Here is a 17,825-nt window from a genome sequence, read left to right on the forward strand (position 1 = left end):
CATAAAAATACTATAAGTATACAGATATGTACATAAGATAATTACGAAGTTTACTAATAAAAAGGATGTATAGTAGTAGAGACAGGGTTTCACGGTGTTAGCCAGGATGGTCTCGATCTCCTGACCTCATGATCTGCCAGCCTCAACCTCCCAAAGTGCTGGGATTACAGGCGCGAGCCACTGCGCCCGGCCTCAGTAGCCTTTTTAGGCCTTGTACATAATTTGCAAATAAAATATACAATATTCTTTATTGTAAATTCCATTCTATAATGTCAGTGTGACTTGCTATTTCTTAAAAATTCCAGTGTCAAGTTTTTAATAATTTTATCATCCATGATCGTGTCCCAAAATAATACTCTGAATAAGCTTGATTATAATTTGATCAGCAGAGAAGTTGCTCATATCATTGACAAATGTTGTGTTCAAATATGAATGTTGGTTGATATTTCATTTTTATTCATAATTAAAATGGAAGTGAGACAACGAATATGTATGTTGGAACTTGTCTATCAATGACATGAGCCACTTCTTTGCTGAATCAGATGATAGTTTTCGAATACTGGAAGAATATTTCCTGAAGTTTTTGTGCTCATCACAATGTAACAGACTCAGACATAACACTGATGTTAATTCTTCTTATTATTATTTTCTCCATCACTTTCTTAAGTCTAGACCAAGAGTCAGCAAACCATGGCCCTTGAGCCAAATCTAGCCTGCTATCTGGCTTTGCAAATAAAGCCTGGAACATAGCCATGTTCATGAGTTATCTACGACTGCCTTTGCACTACAACAACAGGGTTGATTGGTTGCAACAGAGACCGTGTGGCCCACAAAGCCTAAAATATTTACTATCTGGCCTTTTACGGACAACTTTTGCAGACCTCTGGTCTGGACAATGAACAACCCATAGAACAAGATCTGATTTGTAATGTTTGCTGATTTCCAAAGTGTAAATATTCCCACCATGACCAATTTGAAGCCACCGACAAGTCCTCACTAAATGCAGAATTGAGAAGAAACACAAATAGCACATCATTGTATGGTATTTCCATTCCACCAATGGATGTGAATAACCTCAAGAACACATAATGTTGAGATGTGGAAAAATCATTAGGAAGCCGTGAGTTTTGACTATTTGCTTTTTATCTAATTAATTATAAGGTCACATAATTTAGTGTTTAATAATCACTATGTTAACAACCAGCTCACAGCATTCCTGAAAATTGCACAGTTGGCTCCTGTAAGCTTATATGGCCAGCCCCAGCTCATGACAGGTTATGGTATGCTGTCAAACGTGTGGAAAATGTATCGGGAGGTCATGACTGTATATCCACATAAGCTTCTATATGCACAGAGTATCTCTGGAAGATGCATAAGAAATTGCAACAGCTGTTGCTTCTGCAGTGGGCAAATGGAGGTCTGGGAGTTGAGTCGGGGATGCACATTTATTTTTTACTATATGTTCTTTTGTAGAGAATATACATTTGTATGAATTTTTTAAGCATATGTCTGTGTTACCCTTAAATCCCAATGGATCTTTTATAAGCAAGCTCTTCCATCTTTTTTTCCTGAGTCTCCCCTTCACCCTGCAGTGTCTCTGCAATGCTGGTAGAGTGGGCTGGCACAGCCCCCGCCTCTGGCCTGGTCCGGGTCCAACCTGCTTGCCTCCTGGGGCAGCAGCTCCCTGAACGAAGAGCCACGGAGGCTGAAGAACTCAGTGAATCAGCAGTTCTCCCAGATGAAACGCTGGCCTGAAAGCAGCCTCAAGAGCTTCGGCCCGTCACCTTGCCTTGCCTTCTCTTTCTTCTTCGTCCTCTGTTTGTTCATCTTTCCTGAAAAAATTAAGTCAGCTCTTCCCCTTAACCAATTTCCCTGGCATTCTGAAGGGTAGGCCACATGGCCCACCTGCCAAGCCTTCCTGACTATATTTACCCTGGTACTCCCATGTCCCGGGGCTGCTTCGGCAGAGCCAAGGACACACCCAGGTGTTCGTTTTCTAGGTCAGATTTCCTCAGCCATGGGTGTATCCGTGCTTTTCCCTCAAAATCCTCATAGCTCCTTTCCCCACCCCAACTTCCAGGCCAGACGGGGTTCAGGGGTGTCTCAGCTAACGCTCCCCTGAAGCAGACACAAATTAGTACAAAAGGGACTTATTAGGAGGTGATCCTTAAAAATTTGGGCAGGAGAATGGAAAGGGTGGACACAGACAAAAAGGATGCCAAGAATGTGATAATTACTGCTGCAGTTTTCTACAGCTGCCTGTCAAACTATCCCAACACAGTGGCACTGACCAGCAACCATTTTCGCTACGCCCGCAGCTTCTGTGGGTCAGGCGTTTGGACAGGACAATGGGAACAGCTTGTTTCTGTTCCATAGTGTGTGAGGCCTCAACTGGAAAACTCAAAGACGGGGGTGGCTTGATGACTGGAGGCTGGAACCATCCGGAAGCTTCTCGAAGCTGGGTTGACTTACATGTGGTCTTGCATGTGAGTTGGGCTTTTCACATCATGGCTGTTGGGTTCCAAGAGGCAGTGTCTGGGGAACAAGAGTTCCAAGACACCAAGGCAGAAGCTGCTAGACCTTTTTTGACCTCGCTTCGGATGTCAGCAATGAAGTTCTGTGGATTCAACTGTATTCTATTGGTTGCCAGCAGTCACTTGAATCTGATTAGCTCCAAAACTTAGTGAGCCTCTGACAAGAGTGCATTGCAGAAGGGTGCATCCAATGAGAGGCACTGCTGTAGCAACAGGGACCTCTCCAATGGGCTGTTTGAGTGCTCTCAGAATATGGCACCTGGGTTCCTCCAGAGCAAGTGATCTGAGAGACAGCAAGGAGAAGGCCACTCTGCCTTTCATGACTCATCTCAGAAGTCACACACTATCACGGGCTCTGTTCTGTTCATTGGAAGTGAGTCATGAAGTCCGGCCCACACTCAAGAGAAGGAAATTTAAGCTCCTTCTTTTGAAATGAGTGTAAAAAAGCAAAACTTTGTCAAATGTATATGTGTGTGTGTGTGTCCCTGAACTATGTGTCTTTTTTTTTTTTTAATCTTTCCTAAATGGAATCACACTGTGAGTGTTCTGTGACTTGAAGTTTCACAAGACATTATACTTCTGAAATCCATTCATGTTGACACACTGTATTAGTTTGCTCCAGCTGCCATAACAAAGTATCACAGACTAGGGGCTTAAACAACAGAAATTTATTTTCTCACAGTTCTGGAGGCTGAAGTTCGAGATCCAGGCCTGGGCAGGGTCATTTTCTCCTGGGGCCTCTGTCCTCGGCTTGCAGATGGCATCTTCTCCCTGTGTCCCCACATGGTCCTCCCTCTGTGTGAGTCTGTGTCTTCATCTCCCCTTCTTATAAGGGCACCAGTCAGGTTGGATTAGGGGCCACCCTAAAGACTTCACTTTAACTCAATCACCTCTTTAAAGAACCCACCTCCAAATATAGTCCTGAGGTCCTGGGGGTTAGGACTTCAACAGAGGAATGCTGAGGAGACACAATTCAACCAATAGCATGCATATAATTGTAGTTTGTTAATTTTCACTACTCTATAGTATCCCATTTTATGAATAGACAAAAGTGTATTATTTATTCTACCAACAATGGATATTTTGGTTATTTCCAGTTTTTTGTTATTATACATGATACTGCCACAAGCAACCTGGCTCCCATGAACATGTAGCATATATGCATCTCTATATTTACTGTTAATCCCAATTCTTTTATGAAGTGGTTGCACTAATTTACACTCCCACCAGCAGCATATCGGAGTTACTCCGCATTCTTACCAATATTAGGTATGGTCAGAATTCTTAACTTGCTAATCTCACGGGTGCAAAATAATATCTCTTTTGTGGCTTTAATTAGCCTTTCCCAGATTACCAACAAGGTAGAGAATCTTTTCATCTGTTTATGAAATGCTTTTTCATTTCCTCTGTCCATTTTTCCACTGGGTTGTTCACTCTTATTGATTTGTCAAAGTTTTTCGCATATTGCAGTTGCAATTACTTTGATCACCTGTGGCTTGTCTTTTCAGTTTCTCTTGCCAATTTTTGTCCACCTTGGCTCCTCTTCTTTTGCCCGTCTCTTGTTTGTGTCCCCTTGGGTCCTATTCTCTCCTTGTTCCACATGTGATCCCATGTCAATCAGTCCAATGAATAAAGTTTCCACTGCATATGCACCTGAATCCTAAGTCTATATCTTCAAAATAGTTCTTAAAATCCACTGAACTCAGCCAGGTGCAGTGGCTCATGCCTGTAATCCCAGCACTTTGGGAGGCTGAGGTGGGCAGATCACATAAGGCCAGGAGTTTGAGATCAGCCTGGCCAACATGGTGAAACCCCTTCTCTACTAAAATTACAAAAAATTAACCAGGCATGGTGGTGCATGTCTGTAATCCCAGCTACTTGGGAAACTGAGGCATGAGAATCACTTGAACCCAGGAGGCAGAGGCTACAGTGAGCCAAGATCATGTCACTGCACTCCAGCCTGGGAGATAGAACAAGACTCTGTCTCAAAAAAAAAAAAAAAAAAAAAAAATACACTGAACTCTTCATGCTCTTTTCCTAACCTGTGAACTTTTGAACATGTTTACTGCTGTTCAGGGAATACCATCTCCCATCCTGTCCCTGCTCCTCCCTATACTCTGTATAGCTAACTCCTATTAACCTGCAAGTCTCAGGTCTCAGCTGAAGGGACCTCTTTTAACCATGCTCCCAGAGTGCCCTATAATTGTCACATCACAGCACTTAGCACACAGTATTGCCATTATCCTTTTACTCGGCTGTCTCTCCCACCAGGCTGTAAGTCCCCATGACACTGTACATAGCAGCGTGTCTGTACAAAACTGACATGCAATAAATCCTTGATGGTGAATTAATTAATAATTCTTCATGGGTAAAAAATTAGGCTCCCCAATAAAACACATGAGCATTCAAATCATTTGTACTATTAAAACATGTATGTAAATTCTACACATTAATCATGAAAACAATGTTAAAAGAACCTCTGAACCCTGATCTCCTAAATATTATAAATGTGTAAAACAACAGTTACGTTTCATCCATAGCCTCCCCTCAGCCAAGATCACACCCTCTGAAGGAAAGATCCCGGCAGAAGCTTCCACCATCCCCTAAGGATTCCATCATGGGCTCCTTCCCCTCCCCAACCCTGCCCATGCATACCACATTTCCTCCAGAAGGAAGTGGGAACTAGGAAGAATTGCCTAACCTGCTCACACCTGGGAAGCTGGGTGCTCCTGACCAAGCAGAAACTAAACAAATTAAAGTGATGACGATACTGCTCCGCAGTGATTCAGGAGTATGCTTTTCCTGAAGTCATTTGTTTGGCATTGCTACATGCCTAGTCAAAGTCAGAAACATCAGTTTCCCACTGAATAAACAGCCAGGTGGGAAAGAAAGGGTTGGCAATGGGGCATTTTAACAAATGAGCTGAACTTTTCCTTCAGCTTTATTTTCTGGTAGAAATGTTGTAAGTTAAACAGATTTACTACTTTGTTTTCCTTTCCTCTGAGATCAATTTTTCTAAGCAACTTTCTCTTAACTGGGTGTCAGTCAGTAACTTCTAAGTCCCTCTAGTGCAAGTTTTCTCAACCTCAACACTATTCATATTTTGGGCCAGACAATTCTTTGTTGTGAAGTCCTGTCCTGTGAGTTGTAGGATGTTTAGCAGAATCTCTGGTCTCTACCAGTAGATGCTAGTAGCACTCCCCAAGTTATGCCAACCGAAACTATCCACAGATGGTATTTCTGGGATCTAGAGTCTAAAGAGATCTTTTGATTTTCTGCCACTGGCAACTGTTAAAAGAAAAATCTTAGACAAATTAAATTTAACAGAGTTTAATTGAGCAAAGAACAATTCACAAATCGGGCAGCCTTCCGAACCAAAGTAGGCTCAAAGGGACTCCAGCCCTGCAGCGCAGTCCAAGAAGATTTATGGATAGAGAAAGGAGAGTGACGTACAGAAAATAGAAGTAGGTACAGAAACAGCCAGATGGGTTACAGTTCCACGTTTGCATTATTTGAGGATGATTTGAATCGTTGGTCACCTCTGATTGGCTGAAACTTGGTTATTGACACAAAAGCAGGTTACAGTCTGTTTACGCATCCAGTTAGGTTACAGTTCCCTATGTATGGAGAAACCTTTAGGCTGAACTTAAAATATGTAAGGAAACCACTTTAGGCTAAACTTAATTTAACACTATGATTATCTTGTCTTTAGCCTCTCCTCAGATAAGGGGCCAATAAATAAACATGGGTATACCTCAGAGATGTTGTTGGATCGGTTCTAGACCACTACAATTAAGCAAATATCACAATAAAGTCAGTCACAGAAATTTTTTGGTTTTCCAGTGCATAAAAAAAAGCTATGTTTATATTATACTATTTTCTATTATGTGTGCAATAGCATTATGTCTAAAAAAGCAATGTACATACCTTAATTTAAAAATACTTTATTGCTAAAAAATGCTAATGATCTGGACCTTCAGCCAGCTGTGATTTTTTTGTCAGCAGAAGGTCTTGCCTCAGTGTTGATGGCAGCTGAGCCATCAGGGTTGTGGTTGCTGAAGGGTGGGAAGGCTGTGGCAATATCTCAAAATAAGACAGCAATGAAGTCTGCCACATCGGTTGACTCTTCCTTTCATGAAAGATGTCTTTGTAGCATGAGATGCTGTTTGATAGCATTTCACCCACAGTAGGACTTCTTTCAAAACTGGAGTCAATCCTCTCAAACCCTGTCACTGCTTTCTCAACTAAGTTGATGTAACATTCTAAATCCTGTGTTGTTATGTGAATAACGTTCATAGCGTCTTCACCAGGCATAGATTCCACCTCAAGAAACCACTTTTTCTGATCATCCATAGAAGCAATTCCTCAGCTGTCCAGTGTTTATCATGAGATTGCAGCAATTCAGTCACATCTTAGACTCCACTTCTAATTTTTGTTCTCTTGCTATTTCCACCACATCTGAAGTTACTTCCTCCACTGAAGTCTTAAACCCCTGAAAGTCAGCCATGAGGATTGAAATCAACTTCTTTCAAACTTCTGTTAATGTTGAGATCTTTACCTCCTCTCATGAATCACGAATGTTCTTAATGGCTTCTAGAATGGTGAATCCTTCACAGAAGGTTTTCAATTTACTTTGCCCACATCCATCAGTGGAACCAGTGCCACATCCATGGCACCTGTAGCCTTATGAAATGTATTTCTTAAATAATAAGACTTGAAAATGGAAAATACTCCTTGATCTATGGGCTGCAGAATGGATGCTATGTTAGCAGGCATGAAAACATTACTCTCCTTGTACATCTCCGTTGGAGCTCTTAGGTGACCAGGTGCATTGTCAATGAGCAGTAATATTTTGAAAGGAATTTTTTTAGCAGTGGGTCTCAACACTGGGCTTAAAATATCCAGTAAATCATGCTGTAAACAGATGAGGGGTTATCCAGGCTTTGTTGCTCTATTTATAGAGCACAGGCAGAGTAGATTTAGCATACTTCTTAAGGGCCCTAGGGTTTTCAGAATAGTAAATAAACATTTTCTTCAACTTAAGGTCACCAGCTGCTTTATCCCCTAACAGGAGAGTCAGCCTGTCCTTGAAGCTTTGAAGCCAGGCATTGATTTCTCCTCTGTAGCTATAAAAGTCTTAGTTGGTATCTTCTTCCAATACATGGCTGTTTCTTCTACATTGAAAATCTTCTATTTAATGTAGCCACCTTCATCAATTTTAGTTAAATCTGCTGGATAACTTGCTGCAGCTTCTCCATTAGCACTTGCTGCTTCACCTTGCCCTTTAAGTTACAAATATGGCTTCTTTCCTTAGACCTCATGAACCAACCTCTGTTGCTTCAAACTTTTCTTCTGCAGCTTCCTCACCTCTCTTGGTCTTCAGAGAATTGAAGAGAGTTAGGGCCTTGCCCTGGATTAGGCTTTGGCCCACAGAAATGTGGTGACAGGTTTGATTTTCTATCCAGACCACTAGAACTTTCTCCGTATCGGCAATAAGGCTGTTCTGTTTTCTTATCATCTGTGTGTTCACTAGAGTAGCACTTTTAATTTCCTTCAAGAACTTTTTCTTTGATTCACAAGTTGGCTAACTCTTGGGCACAACAGCCTAGCTTTCAGCTATCTCAGCTTAATCATTTCTACATTTTGATTTAAAGTAAGAGACATGAAACCCTTTCTTTCACTTGAACACTTAGAAGCCACTGTAGGGTTATTAATTGGCCTAATTTCAACATCATTGTATCTCAGGGAATAGGAAGGCCCAAGAAAAGGGACAGTGGTGGGAGAACAGCAGGCTGGTGGAGGGGTCAGAACACACACAGCATTCGTGAATTATTCATCATCTTATATGGGCATAGTTCGTGGCGCCCCAAAACAATTACAATGGTAACATTACAGATCACCAGAACAGATATTATAATGATGGAAAAGTTTGAAATGTTGCGAGAATTGCCAAACTATGATACAGAGATGCAAAGTGAGCAAAGGCTGCTGGAAGAATCATGCTGATAAACTTGCCCCGCACAGGGTTGCCACAAAACTTCAATCTGTAAGAAACGTACTATCTGCAAAGTGCAATAAAGCAAAGCACAATACAACCAGGTTTGGCTGTGAACTCTTCAGCCCCTTCTCAGATGTCCAAGAGAAAAACAATAAATAATAATCCTTTTGTAGTTCATAAGCTGATGGTTGGGTTTTCACGCTCATGTGTGAGATGTGCTCCTTCATATCTAGCAACACATTACTGGGCTGGCGTGACAACAAATGAGTCAACAGGAGGCACAGGCCCGTTGTATTGCACATCTGGAAACAATTCTCTTCTTATAACCCAGCTAGGATTCATGTTCATCATTTCACAATCTCATTCAATAGTAGGTAGTGATTTCCAACAACAGAAAGTGCACGTTTCCAAGCCACACAGTCAAGGACCTCCGCAACCTGAGTTTGGAAACTTGGGGAGAATTGTGTTAAGTGAACAAAAAGGTTAGACATTCTAGGTGGAAAAAATGATACTGGCAAAGGTGTGATGGTAAGAGGGAAAGGAAAATTCCACAGATGCATGGCCACCATGGCTGGAGAACAGGGTTCCTATAGTATACAAAGATGTGGCTTTCCCGTAGACCAGGTGCCATCTCTAGGGAATCACTCCCCCACTCCCCAACCCCTGTGGTCATGCCTGCTTCTCAATTCCTGACAACTTGGGTTTCTACCACCTGCTAGCACTGCTAACTTACACTGCTTTGTATTGCTAATGATTTTTTCCTATGTGGTGTATCATCCCAGTTCAGTGGTAAATTTCCAAAAGACAGTGACAGCATCTAATGTGAAAGTTTACCCAGATCCTGGCTAACACAGTGAAACCCTGTCTCTACTAAAAATACAAAAATTAGCCGAGCGTGGTGGCATGTGCCTGTAATCCCAGCTATTTGGGAGGCTGAGGCAGGAGAATCGCTTGAACCCAGGAGGCAGAGGTTGCAGTGAGCCAAGATCATGCCACTGCACTTCAGCCTGGGCTACACAGTAAGACTCTATCTCAAAAAAAAAGGAAAAGAAAGTTAACCTGGAGCAGGCACTTGAAAAGTATAAACAGCCAATTCCTTCAGAAAACAGAGAGGGGGCAGTCGAATTATTAATAAACAGTTGGATTAAGATCAACCTCTAGAATGAAAATGGCTGATTAACTTAGTTGTAAGTCACTTATGCTGATTAGCAGCAGATGAAGCAATATAGAGGTTTGTCAACATTACTCAAAATTTAATTTAAAAACCATTCCATCAGTATGATAATTTTAATAATCTGATGGTACTGAAGTCTTTGTCACACTAAATGATTTTTTTTTAAGTTCTTTTTCTTATGTAGAAGATAGGATCAAGCAAACACCTGCAGCTGGTCACATGTGCATTACTGTGTGACTCTACAGTGCCCCATTGAAGCCAATGTCACTTCCTCCAGGCCCCAGTCATCTTCCCACATTCCACAGTGCCTTTGTCCAGACCTGTTATGCTGTAATCTTGCAATAACCTTTGGAATTGCCTCTTTTTATTCGATGAAGTCTGCTGTCAAGCAAGGAAAGCTGGTTGTAAATGCAGCATTCAGGGATGTAGGCCAAGTTCATCGCACTGAAGTCCTATCATTGTTAACAAAAACAAAATAATTGCTGCATGTTGACATACTACAAGTAAGGGAAGTAACTAAACTGACATCAGTGGAATGGAGTGGGAGGGCCATGAGATGAGACAATCTCTACGTTGCATTACCAACCTCTGTGCCTGCATTTATTCCAGCACCTTCCTTTGAACTCATTGTGGTCCTCTCCAGACAACACTCTCATTATCTCGAGGTTGAACTCCTTCTCCTGGAACAGTCTCTCTTCACAATTATGATGCCTCCAGACATTTGAGAGGGAGCCAGTTTCCCTTTAGAATACATTAGTGTCTTTTAAAAGTAAATAAATGTTTACTTTGTCAAGCAATTAATTAGAAACAGCAAAGTAGGTGAAAGAATGACAGAAACAAAGAACAAGGAGGTGTTTTAAGGAAAATCCTGTTGGAAACTTTAGGTGGAGAATGACACCCATTCTTTCATTCATTTGTTTTTATGCTGGAAAGCAGACAAGATATTTTACAATAAATGATATATGAATTCTAAAAATATTAAGGGAAGGGAAGTAAAACAACAAGAGACAAGAGACAAGACACGAAAAGGATGCAAAAATTCTGTCAGAAAACCTAGGTAAAAGAAGCACAAGTCTTAGCTCCGTGATCCCAATCAGGGACCACAGGAGGAGCTGACCAAGAGCCACTGGAGGGGTTCCCAGCCCTGGCTGTGCCTTGGACTCAAAGGGAGGCAGCATTTTCAAAGTCTGGTCGTCTCACCCTACTCAAACGCACTGAATCAGAATCTCTAGGCCTTAGACCAAGACATCTGTCTAATGAAAGGAAGCACAAAAAACCATCAAGAGAAACAACCTTTAACTCCCAAAAGAATTTATGACATATGGTTTTCTTTTAAAGCCACTAGACAAGGAAATGCACCGTAGTCAATAACAGATAAAGAACACCTTCAGAGATGTTTGTCACATGACTGTTTCTCACACCAACCCTCAATAAAGGTTGAGGACATAAGGGTACCTTAAGCCTTGTAAAGAACTTTCTCCTCCGCAGCCAGCCTTGTGCAAGGGACTAGACTAGGGAATGGTGGATGGTACGTGCTTTGGGCTTCTTCCCCTAGGCTTGTGGTGAGACCCAAATGAGTAAGGTCATGCACATAGCAGGTATCCAGTAAACGTTAGTTGATTATTGTTATCATCTTTACTTTTTTTTTTTTTTTTTTGAGATGGAGTCTCACTTTGTCAGCCAGGCTGGAGTGCAGTGGCACAATCTCGGCTTACTGCAACCTCCGCCTCCTAGGTTCAAGCAATTCTTTTGCCTCAGTCTCCCGAGTAGCTGGGACTACAGGCGCACACCACCACTCCTAACTAATTTTTGTATCTTTAGTAGAGACGGGGTTTCACTGTGTTGGCCAGGCTGGTCTCGAACTCCTGACCTCACGATCTGCCCACCTCAGCCTCCCAAAGTGCTGGGATTACACATGTGAGCCATCATCATTACTTTCAGAGACCATTGCTCTTAATGGACTTTGGCAGGAGCCGAACATTTACCTTCACTAACAAGAAGCAAAACAAAAACAAAGCCTGTTTCTGCTGTGCCTCCCTTGTACTACCTGCCAGCACAAGGTAAGATCTGGAGTGCCTGACACACCCTATTTCACCATTCTTCACAACTACCCTATGGGTAGGCACTATTCTTATATGCGACTTACAAATGGGAAGATCAAGGAACAGACATGTTAAATGTTGTCAATGATATGCGGCAGAATTGATCATCTGACTCTAGATTGTATGACTTCAAATAATATGCTCTTTTTCTTCTTCACACTATTTTTTTTTTTGAGACAGGATCTTGCTGTGTTGCCCAGGCTGCAGTGCAGTGGCGTGATCACAGCTCACTACAGCCTCGACCTCCAAGTCTCAAGTGATCCTCCCACCTCAGCCTCCTGAGTAGCTGGGACTACAGGCTCCTGCCACCATGTCTGGCTAATTTTTTCTCTTTTTTTGGTAGAGATGGTGTCTCACTATATTGCCCAGGCTGGTCTCAAACTCCTGGGCTCAAGCGATCCTCCTGCCTTGGCCTCCCAAAGTACTGGAATTACAGGTGTCAGCCACCGCACCTGGCCTGATATGCTCTTAATGACCAGATTTTATGCCCCTGTCGGAAAATAAGGACTCTCGCTGGTTAGGAAGGAACCCATAAGTTCCAGGTATTCAGAGGAAGAACATACCCAAGTTACAGTTTTGTTGCAAAAATTAAAGCCTGAGCCACATCCTATCTCATCACAGAAGATGCCCATAGGAGTCCTTGTATATAGGGGACTGTATTCAAAGCAACTTTGTTTCTTTTTGTGGGGGGAGGTTGTTTTTTTGAGACAGAGTCTTGCTCTTGCTTAGGCTGGAGTGCAATGGCACGATCTCGGCTCACTGCAACCTCTGCCTCCTGGGTTCAAGCAATTCTCCTGCCTCAACCTCCCAAATAGCTGGGATTACAGGCGCCCGCCACCATGCCCGGCTAATTTTTGTATTTTTAGTAGAGACGGAGTTTCACCATGTTGGCCAGGCTGGTCTCGAACTCCTGACCTTGTGATCTGCCCAAAGTGCTGGGATTACAGGCGTGAGCCACCACGCCCGGCCAAAGCAACTTCGAATGGGGCCAGATACCCAACACATGCACGAGTTTTGCTCTGACCTTGGCCTGGAACACTTTGGAACAGCCTTTGTCTCCCACCCACATTTCTGATGACCCATCAGAAAGCTCAGCTAATTCCTCAGAATCTATCGTCAATAATCTCATAAGGTTCCCTTTCTTCAGAACATGGCCTATGACATCTTTTTTAAATGTTCTCAATTCCTTTGAAAGGGGGTTCTTGGACCTATAATCCCAGCACTTTGGGAGGCCTAGACAGGCGGATCACCTGAGGTCAGGAGTTCAAGACCAGCCTGGCCAACATGACAAAACCCCATCTCTACTAAAAATACAAAACACAAAAATTAGCTGGGCATGATGGCAGGTGCCTGTAATCCCAGATACTTGGGAGGCTGAGGTGGGAGAATCACTTGAACCCAGGAGACAGAGGTTACAGTGAGCCAAGATCACACCACTGCACTCCAGCCTGGGCAACAGAGCGAGAGTCGGTCTCCAAGAAGAAAAACAAACAAACAACAACGACAAAATTGGGGAGGTTCTTCCCAGGAGTCATCTCTTTTCAAGTTTGTTATTCAAGAGAGTGTAAAGGTTGAGAGTTAAAACCATACAGATGTCATAAACTGCTGCTCAGACAATAAGTGACAGTAAGCTCACACTTGCCACCAGGGCGGCAGCCAGCTTCTGATCACTCGTGAAATAAAAGCCAAAGGGCATCCCACGGGCAGGTTTCATTCGCTGAGGGTGTGAGGAATTGGCTCTATGGCTTTTATATAGACTCACAGGTACCAGTCAGTAACAGAGGCCGCCTCTAGCCGGGACCAACACTTCAAAGTGTCCTCCTTGGTAGGCACAGTGCCACTCTGGAGAATGAGGACATCTTTAGGACCTTAGGTGAGGTCTGAAAGCCCTGGACACTGCGGGACGCTGGGCAGCCGGGCACCCTTGGAACTGAAGCCGCCTGGGGAGGCAGGAAGCCGCAGCTCGTGCTGCTGTTGACGCCAAAGCCGCCTCTCCCCACCCCCTCCCGCTCCCGGGAGAACCGGGCAGAGGGAAAACCTGGAGGGATGGAGCTGGAGTTGAGGAAGGGAGCTTTGGCTAGACCCCGCATGGGCAGGAAAGCGGGAGAGAGAGAGACTAAAATTGAGTGCAGCACTGGTTTTAGAAATAACTTTAGGAATAACTGAAAAAGCAAAGCTTGAATGTCATCTTGGGGTGTGAGATAACAGCCACAGTCCCTTTTTAACTCTGCTTATAAATATGTTTAACTAAAATGGCTTCGACTACAGTAATGTCCACAGCCGGTCATAGGTCATAGCTGGAAAGACCAGCAGTGAAATCTTTTCTTTAAAGCCAACACATTTTCTCTGTTCCTAAAATGTTTTGCCTACCAAGCCCAGGGAGCCCCATAGAACACACCGCCTACGTGGAAACCAGATGCAAATTCTATGGTACAAGTGGTTCATTGGTGCCTTTGGAAATCCTAGAACTAGAGACCTGTCAGCGGGATGTCAATCCTCAGGGAGATCTCAGAGCATTTCATAGAAGCCAGTGCGGGGCAAGTCATGTCAAACATTTCTGATAAGGCTGTGATTTCTGTAAGGCTTGTTTTTTACATAATCATTTTTAAATCATATTTTTTCAGATAATAAAAGTAGTATATGCTTTCTATTTAAAAAAAAAACTAAAAACAATAAATAAATTAGATCAATGCACCCCTACCATGATCCCAGTCCTTAGAGATAACCACTGTTAACTGTTTGATATGTACTTATCCACATTTTTCTCTGCATATATGCTATCTTACAAAAGCAGGATTTATATCTATGTACTCAGATTCTTAGTGACTCACATTACTAGGAAGGTGATTTTCAAAAGTAAATTAATTTTTAAAGTAATTTCAGTTTAACTTTGATGTTCACATATGAATGTGTCATTTTTTTAACTGAGCATTTCACTAGGAGAACTCAATATTATCATTTTGATAGTGAGGCAGTATTGCGGTTCTCATACAAAAGATAGCAGGCAGGAATTATTAAATAATCTTAGTTATTTGTATAGTTAACAAGAATGATCTAATAGTAAGCAATTATTGAGTCCATACTAACTTCTAGGTACTGTCATAAGCATTTTACTTATGTTAACTCTGAAGAACAACCTTATGAGGAAGGTAGTAATATCCTTTTTCAGGTTGAGAAAAAGAGACTCAGATAAATTAAATAACGTTCCCAAGGTCATGCAGCAAGTAATTGCTGCACAGATATTCAAATCTATTCAAAGCAACATCAATATATGTTCTATCCTGCTACCAACTGTTCAAGTCATCAGGTTATAGTTATGAAAACAAGCAGATAAATAAATCAACATGTTTAAAATTGTTTTGTGATTCAACTATGTATATTATGGAGTTCTTAGTGAAAGTGATGAGTTTGTAGTCCATCCCCAAGTACTTACCACCAGTGTGACCCTGAGCAGATCTTTTAGCTGAAACACAGCTACAAAGTGAAGATGCTGTCTATAATAACACTGGGCTCACAGAGCTAAAGTGAGGTTTAAAGAAGGCAATGTATATGAAATCTCCTTGAAAACTGTAAAGAACTATCTAATATGATGTTAAGGACATATTTATGTGGCAATTCCTAATTCAATTACAACAGGCTTTATAACTTCACATTTATAATAATTCCATCAGAATAAAACAAATGCAGAATTTTTTTAACTAACTGAAAATAAAAGGCAGCTTTCCGCACTACTCAAAGTCACAGCATATTCCCCGAGATCATGTCTGTAACCTCTCCCAGGCTTGGAAAACCTTGTTTTCCAACCATACTTTTTCCCATTCTGATACTGAAGTGTTAGATTAATTTTTATTTTGTCAACATAATAACATTTATATATTTTGTCAAATACTCAATACAAAAAAAGAAGTTTCTGACCTAACTCCCCAATTTTCTTGCTGAATACTACCATTTTCCTTTCCTTCCTCTCTTTCTTCCAGTATTTACGTTCACATTTCAAAATGGTACGTTTATTCTGCAACTTGTTGATTAATCTATTTTAGTGTATTATTGACTTCCTATTAGAAAGATAAGGATATTGTTTTCATAAACTACTTCCCTTCCTCCACTTTCCTCATACTCCAAAATGGGGTTACATCATAATCATGAGTCATGTGTTCTTGAGTCAGTATTAACATTGTTATGGTTATTTAATATTGTTTACCATTGAGACAAAGGGTAAACTATCACTACTATTTCCTCTCGTGTAAAAAGAAATCAAAAATGGCAAACAATAGAGATAACCAATGAAACCAAAGGCTGGCTCTTTGAGAAGATTAATAAAATCACAAAGACTCTAGACTGAGCAAGAAGACACAAATTACCAAAATCAGGAATGAAAGAGAGAACATCATCACAGATCCTACAAATATTAAAAGAACGACAGGGAAGAGTATAAACACGAATATGCCAATAAATTTGAAAAATTACCTAAGTGGTCACATTGTTCAAAAGACACAGATTACCAAAACTGGCACAAGAAGAAATATAAAATATGATAAGGCTTTATATCTATTAAAGAAATTCAATTGTAATTTAAAATCTTCTCACAATTATAAATCCAGGTCTTGATGGCTTCTCTTATGAATTCTAACAAATACCTAAGTAAGAAATAATACCTATCCTATACAAATATTTTTATAAAATAGGAATCAAGGAACATTTCCCATCCATTTTATGAGGCCAGTATTGCCCTGGTACTAAAAACAAAGACATTAAAAGAAAATAAAACTATAGCTAATATTCTTCATGAACATAAAGGCAAAAATTATTAAATATGAGCAAAACAAATCAAACAATATTTTAAAAGGATAATATAACATGATCAAGTGGGATTTATCTCAGGAATTTAAGATTAGTTTAACATTTGAAAATTAATCAATGTAATTCATCATATTAATAAAATAAAAGAGTAAAACCCTATGATCATCTCAATAGATGCAGAAAAAGCATTTGGCAAAATTTAACATTCATTCATGATAAAAACTCTCAGCAAAAATGAACTTTCTCAATCTGATTTTTTTTTAAATCTATGAAAAACCTACACCTAACATCACACTTAATGGTGAAAGACAGGACATTTCCCCTGAGATGAGGAACAGAGCAAGGACAGCCACTCTCAACTACTCCTATTCAACATTGTACTAGCAGGCATAGCCAGTGCAAGTAAAGTCATCCAAAATGGAAAAGAAGAAAAACTATTTATTTGTAGACATGATTGTCTATATAGAAAATCCTAACAGAAATATGAAAAAGCTACTAGAATTACTAAAACTAACAAGAAGGCTTAGCAAAGTTGCAAGATACAGTTAATATTTAATTATCAACAGTATTTCCAAACAATTGGAAAATTAAAAAAAAAATTTAAGTTCACATTTACAACACACACACAAAAATTAAATACCTGAAACACCTAATGATAAGCTTAACAAAATATAATCAAGATATGTACGCTGAAAAGCATGAAACATAGCAGAGAGATATAAAAAGACTCAAATAAATGGAGAAATAAATAATACGGATAAGAAGACTCAATAGTTATAAAATGTCAGTTGTTTCCAAATCGATCTTTAGACTCAACAAAGGAACTTTTTTGTAGAAATTGACAAACTGATTCTAAAGTTTATATGAAAATTTAAAGCACCTAGAATAGTGCAATTTTGGAAAAGAAAAAAGTTTGAGGATGTAACACTACCTGATTTTAAATCTTAATAAACTGCTACAATAATCAAGGTAATGAGCTATTGGTATACAGACAGACACATGGATCAAAAAAACTGATTAGGGAGTGTAGAAGTGGACTCACATGTACATGCTCAACTAATTTTCAACCAAAGTGACAAGGTAAGCCAATGGCTCAAAGATAGTATTTTCGAATAAATTGTGCTGGAACAATCGGATATCCTATGACCCTTATCTCAAACCATACACAAATGTTAACCCATAGACTTAAATGTAAAAGATAACGCTATAAAACATCC

The 17,825-nt window shown here is 40.6% G+C and overlaps 1 pseudogene; it reads left to right on the forward strand.

Annotated features, from left to right (window-relative positions):
• Positions 1-8,693: 8,693 nt before the first annotated feature.
• On the forward strand, positions 8,694-8,786 carry LOC112134090 (small nucleolar RNA U13; annotated as a pseudogene).
• Positions 8,787-17,825: the final 9,039 nt, after the last annotated feature.

Source organism: Pongo abelii, chromosome 5 (genome assembly GCF_028885655.2).
Source record: "Pongo abelii isolate AG06213 chromosome 5, NHGRI_mPonAbe1-v2.0_pri, whole genome shotgun sequence".
In the NCBI taxonomy this organism is placed as follows: Eukaryota; Metazoa; Chordata; class Mammalia; order Primates; family Hominidae; genus Pongo; species Pongo abelii.